A 22,090-nucleotide genomic window follows, 5' to 3' on the forward strand; every position below is an offset into this window, starting at 1 on the left:
AAATCCTTTTGTATGTAACTGGGGAAAATATTAAATTAAACAGAAAAAAAATATTTCCTTCCTCCCTGCCTTACCCATACCTTTAAAAACCAAATAATTTGATATGCAGATATAAACAGGTATAGACATATTCATATATATGTAATAGAGGAAGTCAGAGAAATATTACTATATTATCCATATTATTGCAAAATAAAACACACTCCCCAAAGAAAGAAAAACAAACAAAGAAAGTATGCTTTAATCTGCATTAAGAATTTATTAGTTTTTTCTCTGGCATTTTTCATTGTAAGTCGCTCAGGAATTTTCTTGGATCATTGAATTATTTGGCATAGTTAAGTCCTGCATAGATGACAACATTCTTGCTGCTGTGTATAGTTTTGTCTAATTCTGTTGACTTCATTTGTATTGGTTTATACATCTTCCAAGTTTTTCTGAAACCCTCTTGCTTGTTATTTCTTACAGCATTAGAGAATTCCATTACAATCATATGCCACGATCTATTTAGCTATTTCCCAATTGATGGGAAGCCCTCAATTTGCAATTCTTTGCCACCACAAAGCGAGTTGCTATAAATAATTTTTTAACATATTGATTCTTTTAATTTTTTAAAAAAAGATCTCCTTGATATATAGACCTAGTAGTTACCTTGCTTGATCAGAAGATATACACAATTTTATAGCTCTTTTTTATCCTACTGCCAAATTGTGCTCCAGAAGGGTTGAACTAATTCATAACTTCACCAACAATGCATGGACGTTCCAATTTTTCTACATCTCTGCTTTTCATTTCTCATTTCTCATACTGGTCTGTGCCTATTTTCTGCCAAACTGCTTTTTAATTTTCAAACCAATTTTAGTCCAATAGTGAGTTCTTGTTTCAAAAGTGAATTTTTGCATTTATCAAACATTAGATTGCTATAGCCGTTTGCTATTAATTTCTTGTACTGATCCACCAACCAGCACCAGATTTTTTTCATGGTTATGACTTAGTTATATAATTTGAAGTCAGGAATTGCTAAGCTGTCTTTCTTAATTATTTTTTTTCCTTTCATTGATTCTCTTGATATTCTTGAATTTTTATTTTTCTAGACTTTGTGGTTACTTTTTCCCCAGCTTTATAAAAGAATTTTGGTAGTTGTTATGGCACTGAATATGTAGAAAAAAATTTTACTTTTATTATATTGGCTTGATCTACCCTTAAGAAATTAATATTTCTCCCATTGTTTAGATCAGACTTTATTTGCATGAAGTGTTTTGCAATTGTGGCATTTATCTTGGCAGATAGTCTCCTGAGTATTTCATATTGTTTGCAGTTACTTTAAATAGAAGCAATACTCTTTTTTGAAAGGCACAATACAGAATGATAACTCATCCGAGAGATTGCTAGTTCTACGTGAAAATGTTTAAGCATAAGGAGGATTTGGTTATGTTTACTGCAACATAGGGATTGCCAGTGGAATCAGAAAGTTTGGAAATTAGGGGGAGAAAGGGAATAATATTATTTTCTGCCAGTGTTCTCTTCTCTAGGCTAAACATTTTAAGTTCTATCAACTGTTGCTCACAGAACTTGAATTAAAGATACTTCAGCATCCCAGTTACTCTCCTTTGGATCTTCTACTTTATCAATGTCCTTAATCAAATGTGGCAGACTAAAGTGACCAGAATATTATAGATATTGTCTGACCATTGCAGAGTATATCAGGAATATGAGGCTTCCCGCACAAGACTTAATGTCTTTCTTAATATAACCTATGATCTCATTGGTTTGCTTGGCTGCCCTGACACATTATTCATTCATATTGAACTTGCCAGATAAAAAAATGCAATTTTTTTTTCCCGGAAAGAAAATGCTTTCCACATATGCCTTGACATGAAAAAAATATATATATAACATTTTCTCTAGATTTAGGGGGGGAAATGTTACCCTTTTTTATCTGAGGATACATTAAAAATGAATTCACTATTATGTTGACAGATGTCAATAAAATTTGTACAATGAGAAACTAAAATTGGGATTATAGATGTAATTAAAATATAGTGATCTATCACATACAGAAAAGCACATGATTAATGTTCATGTGTTATAAAATCCACAAATGTTAATGCTAAATAAAGTGGCTTTGTCCAAAAAATTAATTGTTTGCTAAAAACTTTGATGAATGAAGATTCTGATTCAAATCCTACTTAGGATATTTTTTAACTGTGTGTCACATTTATTTCCTAGAATTCTTGAGAAGATCAACTAAGATAATATTTTAAAACCATCTGTCACAGTGCTAGACATATTGTAGGCATAAAATTATTTCTCCGTTTCTTCCTTCTTCCTTCCTACTTCATCTATAATTTTGTGATCCTAGTGTTCTGAATTCTCACAGTCAAGAATTCCATCAAACTTTTATTCCTAGAATTTTGCATTAATGGGATTATTTGCATAAATAATTACTGGAAACAATGTTTAAAATAATACAGATGGGCAGCTTGGTGGCATGGTGGATAGAGCACCAGCCCTGAAGTCAGGAAGACCGGAGTTCAAATCTAATCTCAGACACTTAATACTTCCTAGCTGTGTGACCCTGGGCAAGTCACTTAACTCCAATTGCCTCAGGGGGGAAAAAAAGTAATTCAGAGAAGGGAACTTCTATACCTAAAGCCTGAACCCTGTTTTGTTTTTGTTTTTGTTTTTTGTTGTTGTTGTTGTTGATTTGTTTGTTTGTTTGTTTGATTACTCCATTATTTTTGTCATAAAGGGAATACCAAGTAAAATGGCTTTGTTTTAAGCATTTGAGTCCTTTCAAATCCTGTCTCTGTAGCTAGGTGGAGCACCTTCATTTAAGTGTGAGCATGTGTACTCATTTCAATTCCCTATAAGTATATTGGGGATTATATTGTCTTCTTTTAAAATCTAAAGCAAAACTACACAACAGACAGTTCATTTGTCCTACATCAGAGCATTGTGTGTGTGTGTGTGTGTGTGTGTGTGTGTGTGTATGTTAATTCAGGGAAATTCCTTGTTCCCTGCTCATTTTTGAATGATATTTTTCCAAAGCATTTTCAAGCTTGTGGGTAGGGATGGAGAAATAATTATGACTAGGAGTACCCAAATCTTAGAAAGTGCTAGGATTAAAAACATGTATTCATATTTCTAGTTCATGGAGTACACTTGCTTCACAAACAGAATTAAATTTTCTTTAAAAGAAAGCAATTAAGCAACTCTAGCCTTGGGCTGTGATAATTTATATTCAGCAATTTATGAGTTCTTTACTGACTTCTTTATTATTTAATGGGAGGAAAATCCATAGTTATTATAGGAATCTTTCAATTCATATCTATTTTACACATTTAGAAGATAGAATACCCATCAATAGTGAAAATGAGGCAAAATACATTCTAAAGTGGTTACCAGTTCTAAAATGGTTTTTAAAAATTTTTTAAATTATTTATAGCAGTTGATTCTCTGAACATTTGTCCAACAATCCCATCCTGGCTTGTGAAAAAAGGAAACAGTCATGTTTATTTGCATATCACTTGTCATAATTTATTTCCTGTTGCCATTTGAGTTACTAACATGAAAGATTTTTTCATGATTTTCCTCTACTTTATCACTCGTTAATATTGACTCAGATTTCCAGACCCCACTAGTTTCTGTACAAAACTATTTTTTCAAAGGTTTCAGTCAATAATAAAAATAAATCATTTGAATGTGCTAAGGTAGAAAGCATCTTGGATTTGAAGACAGAGGACCTTGGTTTAATACAACTTTGTATACAAGTCATTTCACACATATTGCTCCAGTCTCTTATCAAATAAAAGAGCTGGGCATAACTATCTCAGCAGTGCTGTGCTGGCTATATATTGCTTTTCCTAATGTATAATCAGAAAGATGGGCTAATAACATCTTCATTTTTTAAAAGGGCTATCTAAAGAAGTTGAATGACTTGATTGTGGTCACATAGCTAGTAAGTGACATTATTTGGATTCAAACCCAGAGCTTCTGACCTCAAACACAGTATTTTTCAGTAAACCAGACTTCTTGTCAAGGACATAACTTCTCAAAAAGTATAATTGGGAGCCAAGATGGTGGAGACGACACACATTTCTCTCTAACTTCTTTACACCTCTCACACTAATTATGAAATCCAGCTTCTGAATTAACTCTGGACCAGCAGAACCCACAAACATTGGGAGTGCAACTAATTATTAGCAGAAGATTATTTTGAAAATCACCAGAAAAGGTCTGTTTCAATTGGAAATGGGAGAGAGGCAGCCAGCACAACCAGTTGAGTACAAATGCCAGCACAGACAGTTCAGAATCCCAGAGTGTTGCTGGCTCTATGGACAGTGCTGACTCTGAGGGGTGGTGCAGACTCTGCATGGCAAAGAATCTATGATGAGGAAAAAACTCTTGAGATTTGTATTTCTGTTATGGGTATACATTGAGAGTACATGTATAATCTGATTTAACTATTATAATATAAAAAAGAAACTAGAGATGGAAAGAGGATTGTAATAGGGAAAAAAAGGGGAAAGTGGAGGTAAAATGAGGGAAATTACATCTCAGGAAGAGGCAAGAAAACATATTATAATTGAAGGAAAGAAGAAAGGGTGACTGATACTGTGTAAATCTTATTGTCATCAGATTTGGCCCAAAGAAAGAATATCAGATATATTTGGTTTCACCGAGAAACATCTCTTATCTTATACAAAAGTGGGAGGGGGAAAAGAAAAAGAGAAGGAATAGGCTAAATAGAAGGGAAAAGAGAAATAGTAGGGGAAAGATATAAGGAAGGGGGAAGGTCTCTAAAGGGGAAAGACTGCTTGAGGCAAGTAGTGATCATAAGTAAAATACTGGGGAGGAGGGAAAGGGAAAAAGGAAAGAAAAGTATAATTTGGGGTTAATGCAATAGCAAGAAATACTGAATAAGTAATTTTAATTGTAAATGTGAATCTCCCATAAAATGAAATGGATAGCAGACTGGATTAAAAGCCAGCATGTACAATATGTTGTTTAAAAGAAACACATTTAAAGCAGAGTGATATATATATATGTAACAAAGGTAAAATGGTGGGGCAGAATCTATCATGCTTCAGGTGAATTAAAAAGAAATTTGATAACCTAAGTGAAATGGATGACTACCTTAAAAAATATAGGTTTCCCAGAATAACGGAGGAGGAAGTAAATTGCTTAAATAGTCCCATTTTAGAAAAAGAAATAGAACAAGTTATTTATCAACTCCCTAAGAAAAAATCTCCAGGACCAGAGGATTTACATGTGAATTCTACCAAACATTTAAAGAACAAATAACTCAAGTGTTATATAAACTATTTGAAAAAATAGGGAATAAAGGACTGCTATTAAATTCCTTTTATGACACAGACATGGTAATGATAACTAAACCAGGTAGATTGAAAACAGAGAAAGAAAAATCATCCCTAATGAATGTTAATGCTAAAATCTTAAATAAAATATTAGCAAAGAGATTATAGATAATCATCCCCAGGATAATACACCATGACCAAGTAGGATTTATACCAGGAATGCAGGGTTAGTTAAATATTAAGAAAATTATTAGCACAACTGATTATATCAATAACCAAATTAATAAAAAAACTGATTATCTCAATTGATACAGAAAAAGCATTGGATAAATTTAACACCCATTACTATTAAAAACATTAGAGAGTATAGGAATGAATGGACCTTTACTTAAAATAGTCAGTACCAGGGGAGCGGAGCCAAGATGGTGGAGAAGGCACACACAACTTTCTAAGCTCTTCTCTTACCCTCTTTATCAATATTATATCGAGCCTCAAAAATAGTCTTGACTGCTACAATTCATAAAGATAAGAAGTAGAACAACTCACCAGCCGAAGAAAATCTGCAGTCTCGCCAAAAAAGGTTGGTTCCGGGGCCAGGGGGGAGATCAGCACAGACTGGGAGAGAAATTAGGTTCTGAGGAGAGCCTCAAACCGAAAGTGAAAGCACAGATCTCAGCACAAGCAAGCAGCCCCAACCCGCAGTACAGGCTTTTCCTTGGGGCAGTTGGATCCTGCATGGCAGGAGGACACAGCCTGGCGTTAGCCTCCAATCTTCGCAGGTGGGGCCTGGCTTGGGCCATAGAGCTTTTCCAGGGCCGATTTGCATCAGGCAGACGCTGGGCAGAGTTTGAGGCGGTTCATGGTCGAGGTCAGCTAATACTCACAGTCCCACAAGAGGCTCCGGCCTGGGGCAGTGACACTTTCACCCCTTAGTCTCTAGCCAAGGGCAATCGCTAACCCACACAGCCCTACTGGGCATTTCAATAGCTCAGCCAGTGCTGAATCCACTTCCTGTTGGGGGAAGGGAAAACTCTCACTCAGAGCACTCCCATACCTCAGAGCCAGAAATCGGTTTACATCTTTCCCAACTCTGCAGAGGAAGCTGGTAACCACCTTGGCTAGGAGACATACCCTAAAGGCTTTAAAACATGAATAAAAAGATGAAAAGAATGATCAACAGCTTCTATGCAGAAAAAGAGCAGGTCAGCAAACCTGAAGAGACCTCAAACAGCAAAAATGCATCAGACTGTCCTCCTTACATGATGCTCTCATAGAAGAGACCATTAAAAGTCTCAAAGAGAGTTAGAAGATAAATGGGAAAAGGAAAGAGAAGCCTTACAAGAGAGCAACAACTTCCTGAAATACGAATTGAAAGTTAAAAATTCCAGGAAGTGCAGGAAACAAAATTGGTGAATTGGAAAAATAAAAATCTCAGGAAAGTAAGAATTGTGAATTGGAAAAAATAAAGAATTCACAAGAAAGTAGGATTTGTGAATTGGAAAAGACAAAGAACTCGCAAGAAAGTAGGATCGGTGAATTGGAAAAGACAAAGAACACTCAAGAAAGTAGGATCAGTGAATTGGAAAAAGAAAATAATTCACTAAAAAAAAAAAATTAGTGAAATGGAAAAAATTCCAGACCAAATAATACATTTAAAAACTCAATTGACATATACAGAAAGAAGTAAAAAGCTAATGAAGAAAATAATTTTAAAATTAAAACTGAACAAATAGGAAACTAATGATTCATTGAGACAGCAAGAATCATCAAGCAAAACAAAAAATGACAAACTGAAAAACCATGAATTATCTACTTGCAAAAATGACAGACTTGGAAAATAGATCTAGGAGAGATAATCTGAAGATTATTGGACTTTCTGAAAACTATGATGAAAAAAAGAGCCTAGATACTATTTTACCAGAAATCATCAAAGAGAACTGCCCAGATGTAATAGAATCAGAAGGTAAAATAGGCATTGAAAGAATTCAACAAACACCTTCTGAAAGAAACCCTAAAATAAAAACCCCAAGGAATATTGTGGCCAAATTTCAGAACTATCAGATTAAGGAAAAAATTTTACAAGCAGCAAAAAAAAAAACATTTAAATACCGAGGTGCCACAATAAGGATCACCCAAGATCTGGCTGCCTTTACATGAAAGGAAAGAAGGGCCTGGAATATGATATTCCAAAAGGCACAAGAACGTGGGATGCAGCCAAGAATAAACTACCCAGCTAAGCTGAACATTTCTTCCAGGGAAGAAGATGGAATTTAATGAAACAAATGAATTCCATTTGTTTCTGAAGAAAACCAGAACTAAACAAAAATTTGATCTCCAAACCATAGAACTCAAGAGATGCAGAAAAGGTAAAAATAACTCTTGAGAATTGTATTTTGTGGATATACAAAAGAATACATGTATAATTTGATTGTACTGATATAACATAAAAAAGGGAAGTAGATATGGAAAAGGGTTGATGGCAGAATAAGGTGGGAAAGAGGGATAAAAAAAGGGAAACCACATCCTACAAAGAGGCAAAGGAAACTTATCATATCTGAGGGAACTTAGAGAAGGGGAGGAACATTGTGTGAATCTTACTCTCATCGGAGTTGGCTCAAAGAAAAAATAATTGACATTTGTTTTAGAGAAAATTCTCTCTTGCCTCATTAAAACGGGAGAGAGGAAAGGAAAAGAAAAAGAGTAATAAGGGAAGGAAGGGGAAAGACTCAAAGGGGAGGGAGGGATTTAAAGAGGGTAAGCATCGTGATACAAGAGGGGTACATAAGTTTAAAAGGGGAAAGAGGGTTGGGGAGGCAAGAATAAGTAAAGCATAATCTGGGGTTATTAGGATGGCAGGAAATACAGATTTAGTAATTCTAACCATAAATATGAATGGGATGAACTCCCCACAAAGAGTAGGAGATAGTAGACTGGATCAAAGTCAGAACCCTACAATATGTTGTTTACAAGAAACACATTTAAAGCAGGAGATACATATAGAGTAAAGGTAAAAGGCTGAGCAAAAATCTATTATGCTCAGGTGAAGTCAAAAAGAGGGTAGCCATCCTTATCTCAGATCAAGCAAAAGTAAAAATTGATCTAATTAAAAGAGATAAGGAAGGTAACTACATCCTACTAAAGGGCATAAACAACGAAGCAATATCAATATTAAACATATATGCACCAAGTGGTATGGCATCCAACTTCCTAGAGACGTTAAGAGAGTTGCAAGAAGAAATAGACAACAAAACTGTAATAGTAGGAGATCTCAACCTTGCACTCTCAGAATTAGACAAATCAAACCACAAAACAAATAAGAAAGAAATTAAAGAAGAAATAGAATATTAGAAAAATTAGGTATGTTGGATCTTGGAGAAAAGTGAATGGAGATAGAAAGGAATATACTTTCTCCAGCAGTTCATGGAACCTATTCAAAATTGACCATATATTAGGACATAAGACCTAAAATTAAATGCAAGAAAGCAGAAATAGTAAATGCTTTCTTTCAGATCATGATGCAAAAAACTACATTCAACATAAAGTTAGGGGAAATAGACCAAAAGTAATTGAAACTAAACAATCTCATCTTAAAGAATGATTGTGAAGCAGCAAATTATGGATACAATTAACAATTTCACTCAAGATAATGACAATGATGAGACATCATACCAAAATTTGTGGATGCAGCCAAAGGGTAATAAGAGGGAATTTTATATCCTTAGAGGCTTACTGAATAAAACAGAGAAAGAAAAGATTAATGAATTGGGCTTGCAACTAAAAAACTAAAAAGACCAAATTAAAACCCCAATCAAATACTAAATTGGAAATTTAAAATTAAAAGGAGAAATTAAAATATTGAAAGTAAAAAACTATTGAACTAATTAATAAAACTAAGAGTTGGTTCTATGAAAAGCCAATAAAATAGATAAGCCTTTGAAAACTGATTAGAAAAGGAGAGGAAAATGAAATTAGTAGTCTTAAAATGAAAAGGAGAACTTTCCACCAATGAAGAGGAAGTTAGAGAAATAATAGAGTTATTTTGCCAACTTTATGCCAATAAATTTGATAACCTAAGTGAAATGGATGACTACCCAAAAATATAGACTTCCCAGACTAATAGAGGAGAAATAAATTGCTTGAATAGTCCCATTTCAGAAAAGAAATAGAACAGGCAATTAAACAACTCCCTAAGAAAAAAACCCTAGGACCAGATGGATTTACATGTGAATTTTACAAACATTTAAAGAACAATTGTCCCAATGCTATATAAATTATTTGATAAAATAGGGAATGAAGGAGTCCTACCAAATTCCTTCTATGACACAGACATGGTACTGATATCCAAACCAGGTAGGTTGAAAACAGAGAAAGAAAATTAGAGACCAATCTCCCTAATGAAGATTGATGCTAAAATCTTAAATAAGATATTACAAAAGACTACAGAAAATCATCTCCAAGATAATACACTATGATCAAGTAGGATTTATACCAGGAATGCAGGGCTGGTTCAATATTAGGAAAACTATCAATATAATTGGCCATGTTAATAACCAAATTAACAAAACAATATGATCATCTCAATAGATGCAGAAAGCATTTCATAAAATCCAACATCCATTCCTATTAAAAACACTTAGAGTATAGGAATAAATGGACTTTTCCTTAAAATAATCAGCAGCATCTATTTAAAACCATCAGTAAGCATCATATGTAATGGAGACAAACTGCAACCATTCCCAATAAGATCTGGAGTGAAACAAGGTTGCCCACTATCACCGTTACTATTTAATATTGTATTAGAAACACTAGCTTTAGCAATAAGAGCTGAGAAAGAGATTAAAGGAATTAGAATAGGAATGAGGAAACCAAATTATCACCTTTGCCGATGACATATGGTATACTTAGAGAACCCCAGAGATTCTGCTAAAAAGTTATTAGAAATAATCCAAACTTTAGCAAAGTTGCTGGTTACAAAATAAACCCACATAAGTCATCAGATTCTTATATCACTAACAAATCCAACAGTCAGAGTTACAAAGAGAAATTCCATTTAAAGTAACTACTGATAATATAAAATATTTAGAATCTATCTGCCAAGGGAAAATCAGAAACTTTATGAGCAAAATTACAGACCACTTTTCACACAAATTAAGTCGGATCTAACCAATTGAAAATATTAAATGCTCTTGGATAGGGCGAGCAAATATAATAAAGATGACAATATTACCTAAACTAATCTATTTATTTAGCTATACCAATCAGACTCAAAAAACTATTTTAATGACCTAGAAAAATAACAACAAAGTTCATATGGAAAACAAAGGTCAAGAATTTCAAGGAATTGATGAAAAAAATAAAATTAATGGCTTAGCTGTCAGATCTAAAATTATATTATAGAGCAGCAGTTACCAGAACTATTTGGTATTGGCTAAGGAATAGATTAGTTGATCAGTGGAATAGATTAGGTCAAGGATAAAACAGTCAACAAACATAGCAACCTAGTCTTTGACAAACCCAAAGATCCCAGCTTTTGGGATAAGAACTTACTATTTGATAAAAATTGGAAAATTGGAAACTAATATGGCAGAAACTAGGCATTGATCCATACTTAACGCGCAACCAAGATAAGGTCAAATGGGTTCATGACCTAGGCATAAAGAATGAAATTATTAATAAATTGAGGAACACAGGATAGTTTACCTCTCAGACCTGTGGAAGGGAAGGTCTTTATGACCAAAGCAGAACCAGAGATCATTACTGATCACAAAATAGAAAATTTGATTATACCAAACTGAAAAGTTTTTCACAAACAAAACTAATGCAGACAAGATTAGAAGGAAGCAATAAACTGGGAAAATATTTTACAGTCAAAGGTTCTGATAAAGGCCTCATTTCCAAAATATATGAGAATTAACTCTAATTTATAAAAATCAAGCCATTCTCCAATTGAAAATGGTCAAAGGATATGAACAGACAATTCCTCAGATGAAGAAATTGAAACTATTTCTAGTCATATGAAAAGATGCTCCAAGTCATTATTAATCAGAGAAATGCAAATTAAGACAACTCTAAGATACTACTACACACCTGCGATTGGCTAAGATGACAGGAAAAAATAATGATGATTGTTGGAGGGGATGGGAAACTGGGACATTGATGTATTGTTGGTGGAGTTGTGAACGAATCCAACCATTTTGGAGAGTAGTTTGGAACTATGCTCAAAAAGTTATCAAACTGTGCATACCCTTTGATCCAGCAGTATTACTACTGGGATTATATTCCAAAGAGATTATAAAGAAGGAAGGACCTGATGTGCACGAATGTTTGTGGCAGCCCTTTTGTAGTAGCTAAAAACTGGAAACTGAATGGATGTCCATTTAGCCATGGAGAATGGCTAAATAAATTATGGTATATGAATATTATGGAATATTACTGTTCTGTAAGAAATGACCAACAGGATAATTTCAGAAAGGCCTGGAGAGACTTACACGAACTGATGCTGAGTGAAATGAGCAGGACCAGGAGATCATTATATACTTCAACAACAATACTATATGATGACCAGTTCTGATGGACCAGGCCATCCTCAGCAACGAGATCAACCAAATCATTTCCAAAGGAGCAGTAATGAACTGAACCAGCTATGCCTAGAAAAGAACTCTGGGAGATGACTAAAACCATTACATTGAATTCAATCCTATATTTATGCACACCTGCATTTTGATTTCCTTCACAAGCTAATTGTACAATATTTCAGAGTCTGATTCTTTTTGTACAGCAAAATAACGTTTTGGTCATGTATACTATTGTGATCTAATTTATATTTTAATATATTTAACATCTACTGGTCATCCTGCCATCTAGGGAGGGGTGGAGGGGTAAGAGGTGAAAAATTGGAACAAGAGGTTTGGCAATTGTTAATGCTGTAAAGTTACCCATGCATATATCCTGTAAATAAAAGGCTATTAAAAAAAATTGTCAGTACCATCTATTTAAAACTATCATTAAGCATTATACGTAATGGGGATAAACTAGAACCATTCCCAATAAGATAAGGAATGAAAGGTTGCCCACTATCACCATTGCTATTCAATATTGTATTAGAAAAAAATACAGCAATAAGAGTTGAGAAAGAGATTGAAGTAATTAGAGTAGGTAATGAGGAAATCAAATTATCACTCTTTGCAGATGATATGATGGTATAGTTAGAGAGCCTCAAAGATTCTATTAAAAAGCTATTAGAAATAATCCACACCTTTAGCAAAGTTGCAGGATACAAAATAAACCTGCAGAAGTCATTAGCATTCTTATATATCACTAACAAAATCCAACAGTTAAGAGTTATAAAGAGAAATTTTATTTAAAGTAATTGCTGATAGTATAAAATATTTGGGAATTCTATCAACCAAGGGAAAACTAGGAACTATATGAGGAAAACTACACAACACTTTCCACACAAATAAAGTCAGATTTAAATAATTGGAAAAAATATTAAGTGCTTTTGGATAGGGTAAGCAGATATAATAAAGATGACAATACTACCTAAATTAGTCTATTTATTTAGTGCTATACAAATCAGACTCTCAAAACACTATTTTAATGACCTAGAAAAAATAACAACAAAATTCATTTGGAAGAACAAAAGGTCAAGACTTTTAAGGGAACTAATTAAAAAAAAATCAAACCAAGGTGGATTAACTGTACCAGATCTAAAACTGCATTATAAAGCAGTGGTTACCAAAACTATTTGGTAATGGCTAAGAAATAGACTAGTTGATCAGTGGAATAGGTTGGGTTCAAAGGAAAAAATAGTCAATAACTTTAATAATCTAGTGTCTGACAAACCCAAAGACCCCAGCTTTCTGGATAAGAATTCACTGTTTGACAAAAACTGCTGGGAAAATTGGAAATTAGTATATCAGAAACTAGGCATTGACTCACACTTAATACCATACACCAAAATAAGATCAAAATGGGTTCAGTTTATAGGTATAAAGAATGAGATTATAAATAAATTAGAAGAACATAGGATAGTTTACCTCACAGACCTGTGGAGGAGGAAGGAATTTGTGACCAAAGAAGAACTAGAGATCACTACTGATCACAAAATAAAAAATTTTGATTATATCAAATTGAAAAGCTTTTGTGGAAGCAAAATTAATTCAGACAAGATTAGAAGGGAAAGACTAAACTGGGAAAACATTTTTACAGTCAAAGATTCTTACAAAGGCCTCATTTCCAAAATATATGGACAACTGACTATAAGAAATCAAGCTATTAAATAAAGCTATTCTCCAATTGATAAATGGTCAAAGGATGAACAGACAATTTTCAGATGAAGAAATTGAAACTATTTCTAGTCATATGAAAAGGTGCTCTACAGTAACGAACTGAACCAGCTACACCCAGAGAAAGAACTCTGGGAGATGACTAAAAACCATTACATTGAATTCCCAATCCCTATATTTATGTCCACCTGCATGTTTGATTTCCTTCACAAGCTAATTGTACAATATTTCAGAGTCTGATTCTTTTTGTACAGCAAAATAACGTTTTGGTCATGTATACTTATTGTGTATCTAATTTATATTTTAATATATTTAACATCTACTGGTCATCTTGCCATCTGGGGGAGGGGGTGGAGGGTAAGAGGTGAAAAACTGGAACAAGAGATTTGGCAATTGTTAATGCTGTAAAGTTACCCATGCATATAACATGTAAATAAAAGGCTATTAAATAAAAAAATAATAATAATAAAAAAGGTACTCTAAATCACTATTGATCAGAGAAATGAAAGTTAAGACAACTCTGAAATAGTACTACACACCTGTAAGATTGGCTAGGATGACAGGAAAAGATGATGCACAATGTTGGAGGGGATGTGGGAAAAGTGGTACATTGACACGTTGTTGGTGGAATTGTGAATACATCCAGCCATTTTGGAGAGCAATTTGGAACTATGCTTAAAAAGTTATCAAACTGTGCAAATCCTTTGATCCAGCAGTGTTACTACTAGGCTTGTATCCCAAAGAAATCTTAAAGATGGGAAAAGGATCTCCATGTGCAAAAATGCTTGTGGCAGCCCTCTTTGTAGTTGCTAGAAACTATAAATTTAGTGGATGCCCATCAATTGGAGAATGGCTGAATAAATTGTGGTATATAAATGCTACGGAATATTATTCTTCTGTAAAAAATGACCAACAAGATGATTTCATAAAGACCTGGAGAGACTTATATGAACTGATGCTGAGTGAAAAGAGCAAGGCCAGGAGATCAATATATACTTCAACAACAATACCATATGATGATCAGTTCTGATGGATGTGACTCTCTTCAACAATGAGATGAACCAAATCATTTCAATTTGTTCAATAATGAAAAGAACCAGCTACACCCAGAGAACAAATTCTGGGAAATGAATGTGAACCACTACATAGCATTTCTAATCCCTCTATTTTTCTCTGCTTGCATTTTTGATTTCCTTCACAGGTTAACTGTTTTCCTTCACAGGTTAATAGTTTCAAAGTTGGATTGTTCTTGTGCAACAAAATAACTGTATGGATATGTATTGATATATTGTATTTAACATATACTTTAACATATTTAACATGTATTGGTCTACCTGCCATCTGGGGGAGCAGGTGAGGGAAAGGAGGGGAAAAATTGGAACAAAAGGTTTTGCAATTTTTAATGCTGAAAAATTACCCATGCATATATCTTGTAAATAAAAAGCTATAATAAAAAAGAAAAAAAAAAAAAGAATTGTTGGTGGGGTTGTGAAATGTTTCAACTATTCTTGAAAACCATCTGAAACTATGTCCTTGGGCTATAAAATTGTGCACACGCTGTGGTCCAGCAATGCCATTACTGTGTCTGTATTCCAAGAAAATCACAAAGGAACCAAAAAGACCTTCATGTACCAATATGAGTAAAGAAACAAATAACAAATAAAAATTTTTTAAAAGACTGAAAATTTGAAAAAAATGTGAAATGTCTTATAAGAAAAACAACAAATCTCTAGAAGCAGATCTAATTTTTTTGGTAACCAAAACAAAAAGAACCTTGATATAATAATGCAAGAAACAAGAGAAGGAAATTCCTGTAGAATGAGAGGGAAGAAGAAATGGAAAAAAATCCATCAATCACATCAAATAGATCCTTTGTGGAAAACAAATAGGAATATTGTTGTCAAATTTGGAAACTCCCAGATCAAAGAAAAAATTTTGCAAGAAACAAGGAAAAAATTTAAAATATTCTAAGCTACAATTAGAATTGTGCAGGACTTATAGTAGTTACAATAAAAGATAATAGATCCTAGAATCATATATATCAGTAATCAAAGAAACTAGGACTATGGCCAAAAATAGAATATCCAGCAAAATTATTCATAATATTGAATGAAAAAAGGACATTCAATGAACTTGCAAATTTTCAGGATTTTCTTTCAACCAAACTCAAACTCACTAGAAAATTTAATTTAAAAGAGCCAATATCAAAGATCATTGTCAAGGAATTTAACATGGACAAATTATTTGTTTTTTACATGGAAATACATATCATATGCTTAAGAATGATATCAGCAACTGGGCAGCTCAAAAGAAAGATTGGGGTGTGGTTGAGTATGATCTGGCTTTCAAAAGCAAAACTTAGGAAAAGATAAAAATAGTAATCATTTATACAAATGGTATGCAGTGGAAGAATAGAAACAGACATTAGAGGGGAAAGGAGGGTTGGTAATTCTGAAGAACCACTAAATAGTGTTAAATATGTAATACTACAAACACACACACACACACACACACACACACACACACATGAAATGAAATGTATAGCACCCTCCTAAACCTATAAAAAAGGGAGGGATAGGTGGAGGGAAAACAAAAGATGGAGGAAGAAAGCAGAGAAAGGATGCATGGGTGGAAAAAATTTCAATAATGTCAAGGCAAGGTAAGAAGGAAAATTAAAGTAGAATAACTAGCAGGGATAGGAAAGAAGTGATATACACAAATATTACAAGTATCAGGAGTAGAATTTGCTAGCAAAAAAAAAAAAAACAACAGTAGGGTTAATGGTCATTAATCTTAGAAAAACTCAAACAGAGAAAGCTACATTATATGCCAACTATACTATTATTGTTTTAAATGCATGTCTACATATGGGTAAATGCATGCATATATATGTGTGTCTGAGTATATGTAGATATGTTTGCATGCTGCTCTATGTATGTTTGTATGTAGTATATGTGGGTGGATGGATGGGTGGGTATGAATGTATGTGAATATGTGGGCAGGGTAGTGTGGGAAAATGTGTATGTGATATATATGTATATGCTTAACCATGTCTGCTTAGGGAAGGTCAGAATGGGATGAAAAGGGGAAAAATAAAGTAAAAAAAGTGCATAGCAGAGAACAAAAGAAAAAACTACAAGGAAACACAGAAAAGATGAATACTCAAAAATAAAATTTCTTCTATTATTATATATCCTTTCTTGAACTGATAATTTATTGTTATATAATTTGAATCTTCCTTGATATTTTGCTGAGCACATGACAATATGTTGTTTTGTTTTGTTTTTTTCTTTTCTGCATTTTCTCTATTCTTTTTTTAATTAAATGGAAAAGAAATTAATAGACAATTTGAAGGCCATAATTTTTTAAAAGGAGTTTAGATAACATTTTTTTCAAGAAAGGATCAAGAAAAACTGCCCTGATAGTCTAGAACCAGAGGTTAAAATAGTCATTAAAATAATCCAGTTATTACATCCTGCAAGATATCCCACAATGAAAACTCCAAGAAATATTGAAACTAAACTCCAAAATTATCAGGACAATGAGAAAATGCTGCAAGCAGCAGGAAAGAAGCAACTAATATATCAAGGAACTAAAATCAGAATTATTCAGGATTTAGCAGTTTTCACTTTAAAGAATCAAAGAGAATGAAATATGATATTCCAGAAGGCAAAAGAGTTTAGATTATAATAAAGAATTCACTATCCCAGAAAAAGTCAACACAATCTTGCAGAGGAAAAGGTACACATTCAATGAAGTACAGGACTTTTAAACTTTTCTGAAAGAAAGATTAGAGATGGAAAAAAATTGTTCTTTAAATACAAAACTCTCAAGAGAAGCATAGAAAAGCAAACAAGAAAAAAAAAAACAGTCAATAGGATTACACTTTTTATATACCTACACAGAAAGATAGTATATGGAACTCTTGAGAAATATATCATAATAGTGAGAACTTATCACTATTAGATTAATTAGAAGGCATATACATGGACAGAAGGTACAGTATTAGATATCATTGTATGATATTTAAAAAAATAAGGAATTGGAAAAAAAGGATTGAACTAGAAGAGAAAATGGGCAGACAGAATAGGTAAATTATATCACATAAAGAAGTGCAAAAGAACTCTAACAGTAGAGGGAAAGAAAGATTGGGGTGGAGTTGATTATGATCTGGCTCTCAAAAGCAAAACTGCTTAGGAAAAGATAAAAGTAGTACTTATGTTATACAAATGGTGTGAGTATTGTTTGAACCTTATTCTTATCAGATTTGACTCAAAGAGGGAGTATACACTCAGTTTGGATAAAAACTTTTCTTACTCTTTAGGAAAATAGAAGGAAAAGAAAAGGGAAAGAATGGTGCTGATAGAAGGGAGGGAAGAAGTAGGAAGAGCAAGAAGAAAAAAGAAAGGGAAAGATAGAAAAGAGGGTATATTGAGAGAGGTGGCAGATGTAAAAAAAAAACTGGTGAGGATGGAGAAAATAAAAAGAGAGAAAAATTAAAAAGGGGAATGACAATAGGATGAAGGGAAGTACACAGTTACTAATCATAACTGTGAATGTAAATGGGATGAATTCTCCCATAAAATAGAAACAGATAGCAAAGTATATCAAAAACTAGAATTCTACAATTTGTTGTTTACCAGAAACAAATTCGAGGGAGAGATATACATAGTATAAGTCAAAGGCTGAAACAGAATACATTATGCTTCAGCTGAAGTTAAAATTAAAACAACAAAAAAGCAGAGGTAGCAAAAATCCCAGCTTTTGGGATGAGAACTTACTGTTTGATAAAAATTGCTGGGAAAATTGGAAACTAATATGGCAGAAACTAGGCATTGATCCATACTTAACGCCATACACCAAGATAAGGTCAAAATGGGTTCGTGACCTAGGCATAAAGAATGAAATTATTAATAAATTAGAGGAACATAGGATAGTTTACCTCTCAGACCTGTGGAAGGGGAAGGTCTTTATGACCAAAGCAGAACTAGAGATCATTACTGATCACAAAATAGAAAATTTCGATTATACCAAACTGAAAAGTTTTTGTACAAACAAAACTAATGCAGACAAGATTAGAAGGGAAGCAATAAACTGGGAAAATATTTTTACAGTCAAAGGTTCTGATAAAGGCCTCATTTCCAAAATATATAGAGAATTAACTCTAATTTATAAAAAATCAAGCCATTCTCCAATTGAAAAATGGTCAAAGGATATGAACAGACAATTCTCAGATGAAGAAATTGAAACTATTTCTAGTCATATGAAAAGATGCTCCAAGTCATTATTAATCAGAGAAATGCAAATTAAGACAACTCTAAGATACCACTACACACCTGTCAGATTGGCTAAGATGACAGGAAAAAATAATGATGATTGTTGGAGGGGATGCGGGAAAACTGGGACATTGATGCATTGTTGGTGGAGTTGTGAACGAATCCAACCATTTTGGAGAGTAGTTTGGAACTATGCTCAAAAAGTTATCAAACTGTGCATACCCTTTGATCCAGCAGTGTTACTACTGGGATTATATCCCAAAGAGATTATAAAGAAGGAAAGGGACCTGTATGTGCACGAATGTTTGTGGCAGCCCTTTTTGTAGTGGCTAGAAACTGGAAACTGAATGGATGTCCATCAGTTGGAGAATGGCTGAATAAATTGTGGTATATGAAAATTATGGAATATTACTGTTCTGTAAGAAATGACCAACAGGATGATTTCAGAAAGGCCTGGAGAGACTTACACGAACTGATGCTGAGTGAAATGAGCAGGACCAGGAGATCATTATATACTTCAACAACAATACTAGATGATGACCAGTTCTGATGGATCAGGCCATCCTCAGCAACGAGATCAACCAAATCATTTCTAATGGAGCAGTAATGAACTGAACTAGCTATGCCCAGAAAAAGAACTCTGGGAGATGACTAAAAACCATTACATTGAATTCCCAATCCCTATATTTATGCACACCTGCATTTTTTATTTCCTTCACAAGCTAATTGTACAATATTTCAGAGTCTGATTCTTTTTGTACAGCAAAATAACGTTTTGGTCATGTATACTTATTGTGTATCTAATTTATATTTTAATATATTTAACATCTACTGGTCATCCTGCCATCTAGGGGAGGGGGTGGAGGGGTAAGAGGTGAAAAATTGGAAGAAGAGGTTTGGCAATTGTTAATGCTGTAAAGTTACCCATGTATATATCCTGTAAATAAAAGGCTATTAAATTAAAAAAAAAAAAAAGCAGAGGTAGAAATTCTGATCTCAGACAAAACAAAAGCAAAAAATAGACCTAATTAAGAGAGATAAGGAAGGAAATTGCATCTTGCTAACTGATATCTAGACATCAAAGTAATATCAGTACTATAGCATCTATAGCATCCTAATTCTTAGAGGACAAGTTATGAAAGTTACAAGAAGAAATAGAAAGTAAAACTATTCTAACAGATGATCTCAACCTCACAGTCTCAGACCTTGATAAATATAACTACAAAATAAACCAAAAAAATAAGTTGAACAGGTACATAAAATTTCAGAAAGTTAGATTATATACACATAGAGCATTTGACAAAATATAAGCTCCATTCCTAATTTTTAAAAAATACACTAGCAAGAATCAGAATAAATGGAGCTTTCCTTTAATAAAAAGTAGCATTTATCAAAAACCATCAGCAAATTTTACATGTAATGGGCATTAGCTAGAAGCACTTGCAATAAAATTAGGGGTGAAACAAGGTTGCCCATTGTCACCACCATTATTTATCATTGTACTATAAATGTTAGTTTTACTAATGAGAAGAAAAAAGAATTGAAGCAATTAGAATGAGGAAACAGAATTATCACTCTTTACAGATGACATGATGGTCTACTTAGAAAATCCTAGAGATCCAACTTAAAAACTACTTGATTCAATTAGCAACTTTAGCAAAATAAACCCACATAAATCATCAGTATTCCTCCATATTATCAACAAAGCCCAGAAGTAAGAGATAGAAAAATTTCATTTAAAATAATTGTAGACAATATAAAATGTTAGTCAGCCTACGTGTCAAGGTAAAACTAGGAACTAAATGAACACAATTAGAAAAAAAAAATTTCTCCACACAAATAAATTCATATTTAAATGACTGGAAAAACATTGATTCCTCAGAGCAAGGCCACAGTAATTTAATAAAATCACAATTCTACCATAATTAATCTACTTATTCAGTGTTATCTTAATGAAATTATCAGAAATTATTTAATAGAGGTAAAGAAATAATTACAAGATTAATCTGGAAGAACAAAAGAGAATGTGAGACATCTTTTAAGGAAAAAAAAATACTTATCACCAGCAAGCAAACCAAGAAGAGATAAAATAAGAATAATTGGACTACCTGAAATCTATGACCCAAAAATAAAATCTTGATACAATAAGACAATAAAGAAAATTGTCCCAAAGTGTTATAATAAGAAAAGAAAGGGGAAATAGGAAAAAATCCAGCCATTCCCACCTGAAAGAGATCCAATAAGGAAAACCTCCAGGAACATCTGAGCCAAATTCCAAAATCCCCAGAGCAAGAAGAAAATATTATGAGCAACAAGAAAACAAAATACAATGGAGCCACAATTAGAATCATATATGACTGACCAATGTTTACATTGAAAGACCTAAGGTCTTGGAACACTATATAATGAAAAACATAAGAAGTAGGCTTGAAGTTGAAATTATCATACCCAGAGAAATTAAGCATAATCCTGAACAAAGAAAATGGATATTCAATGAATTGTCAGACTTTCAGGACTTTGTTACCAAAAAACCTGAATTTAATAGAAAATCTGACTTATAAGACTGAAGAGAAATATAAGAAAAAAACATCAAAGATTAATTTCAAGGGACTTAATAAGAACAAATTATATTTTACATGTGGAGATATAAACTATATGTCTAAAATTACTTTAGTAATTGGGCAGTTTAAAAGAAAGATTAGAATATAACTGAATATGATGGGCTTCTTAAAAGCAAAACCATGAACAAAAAGGTTATATGGGAATGCCTGTGTAAAGGCATTAGAATGGAAAATAATATGTTGTGGGTGAGGAACAGCAATAAGGCTAATAGCTATATTATATAATATATGAAAGGCAATATCAAAAGATCTAAAAAGGCAGTTTTGGGTCAAGTTCTGGGGGCTTTAAATATCAAAATAAAAAGAAAAGTTTATTTTCATTCCTTTTTAATGCTACAAGTGATAGAAAACCTTGGAAGCTTCTTGAATATTGTCACAACTGTGCTTTATTAATTGCAAATTAGCTAAGTTGAAATTGGCATATCCTTTGACCAGCAATGCTGCTTCTAAGTCTGTATCCCAAAGAGATTAGCAAAAATGGGGGAATGGAGTTATTTGTACAAAATATCTATGGCAGTTCTTTTTTGTAGTGACAAAGAATTAGAAATTGATGGGATACCTGTCAAGTGGAGAATGGCTCAACAACT

This window comes from Sarcophilus harrisii, chromosome 4, assembly GCF_902635505.1.
Source record: "Sarcophilus harrisii chromosome 4, mSarHar1.11, whole genome shotgun sequence".
Classification (NCBI taxonomy): domain Eukaryota; kingdom Metazoa; phylum Chordata; class Mammalia; order Dasyuromorphia; family Dasyuridae; genus Sarcophilus; species Sarcophilus harrisii.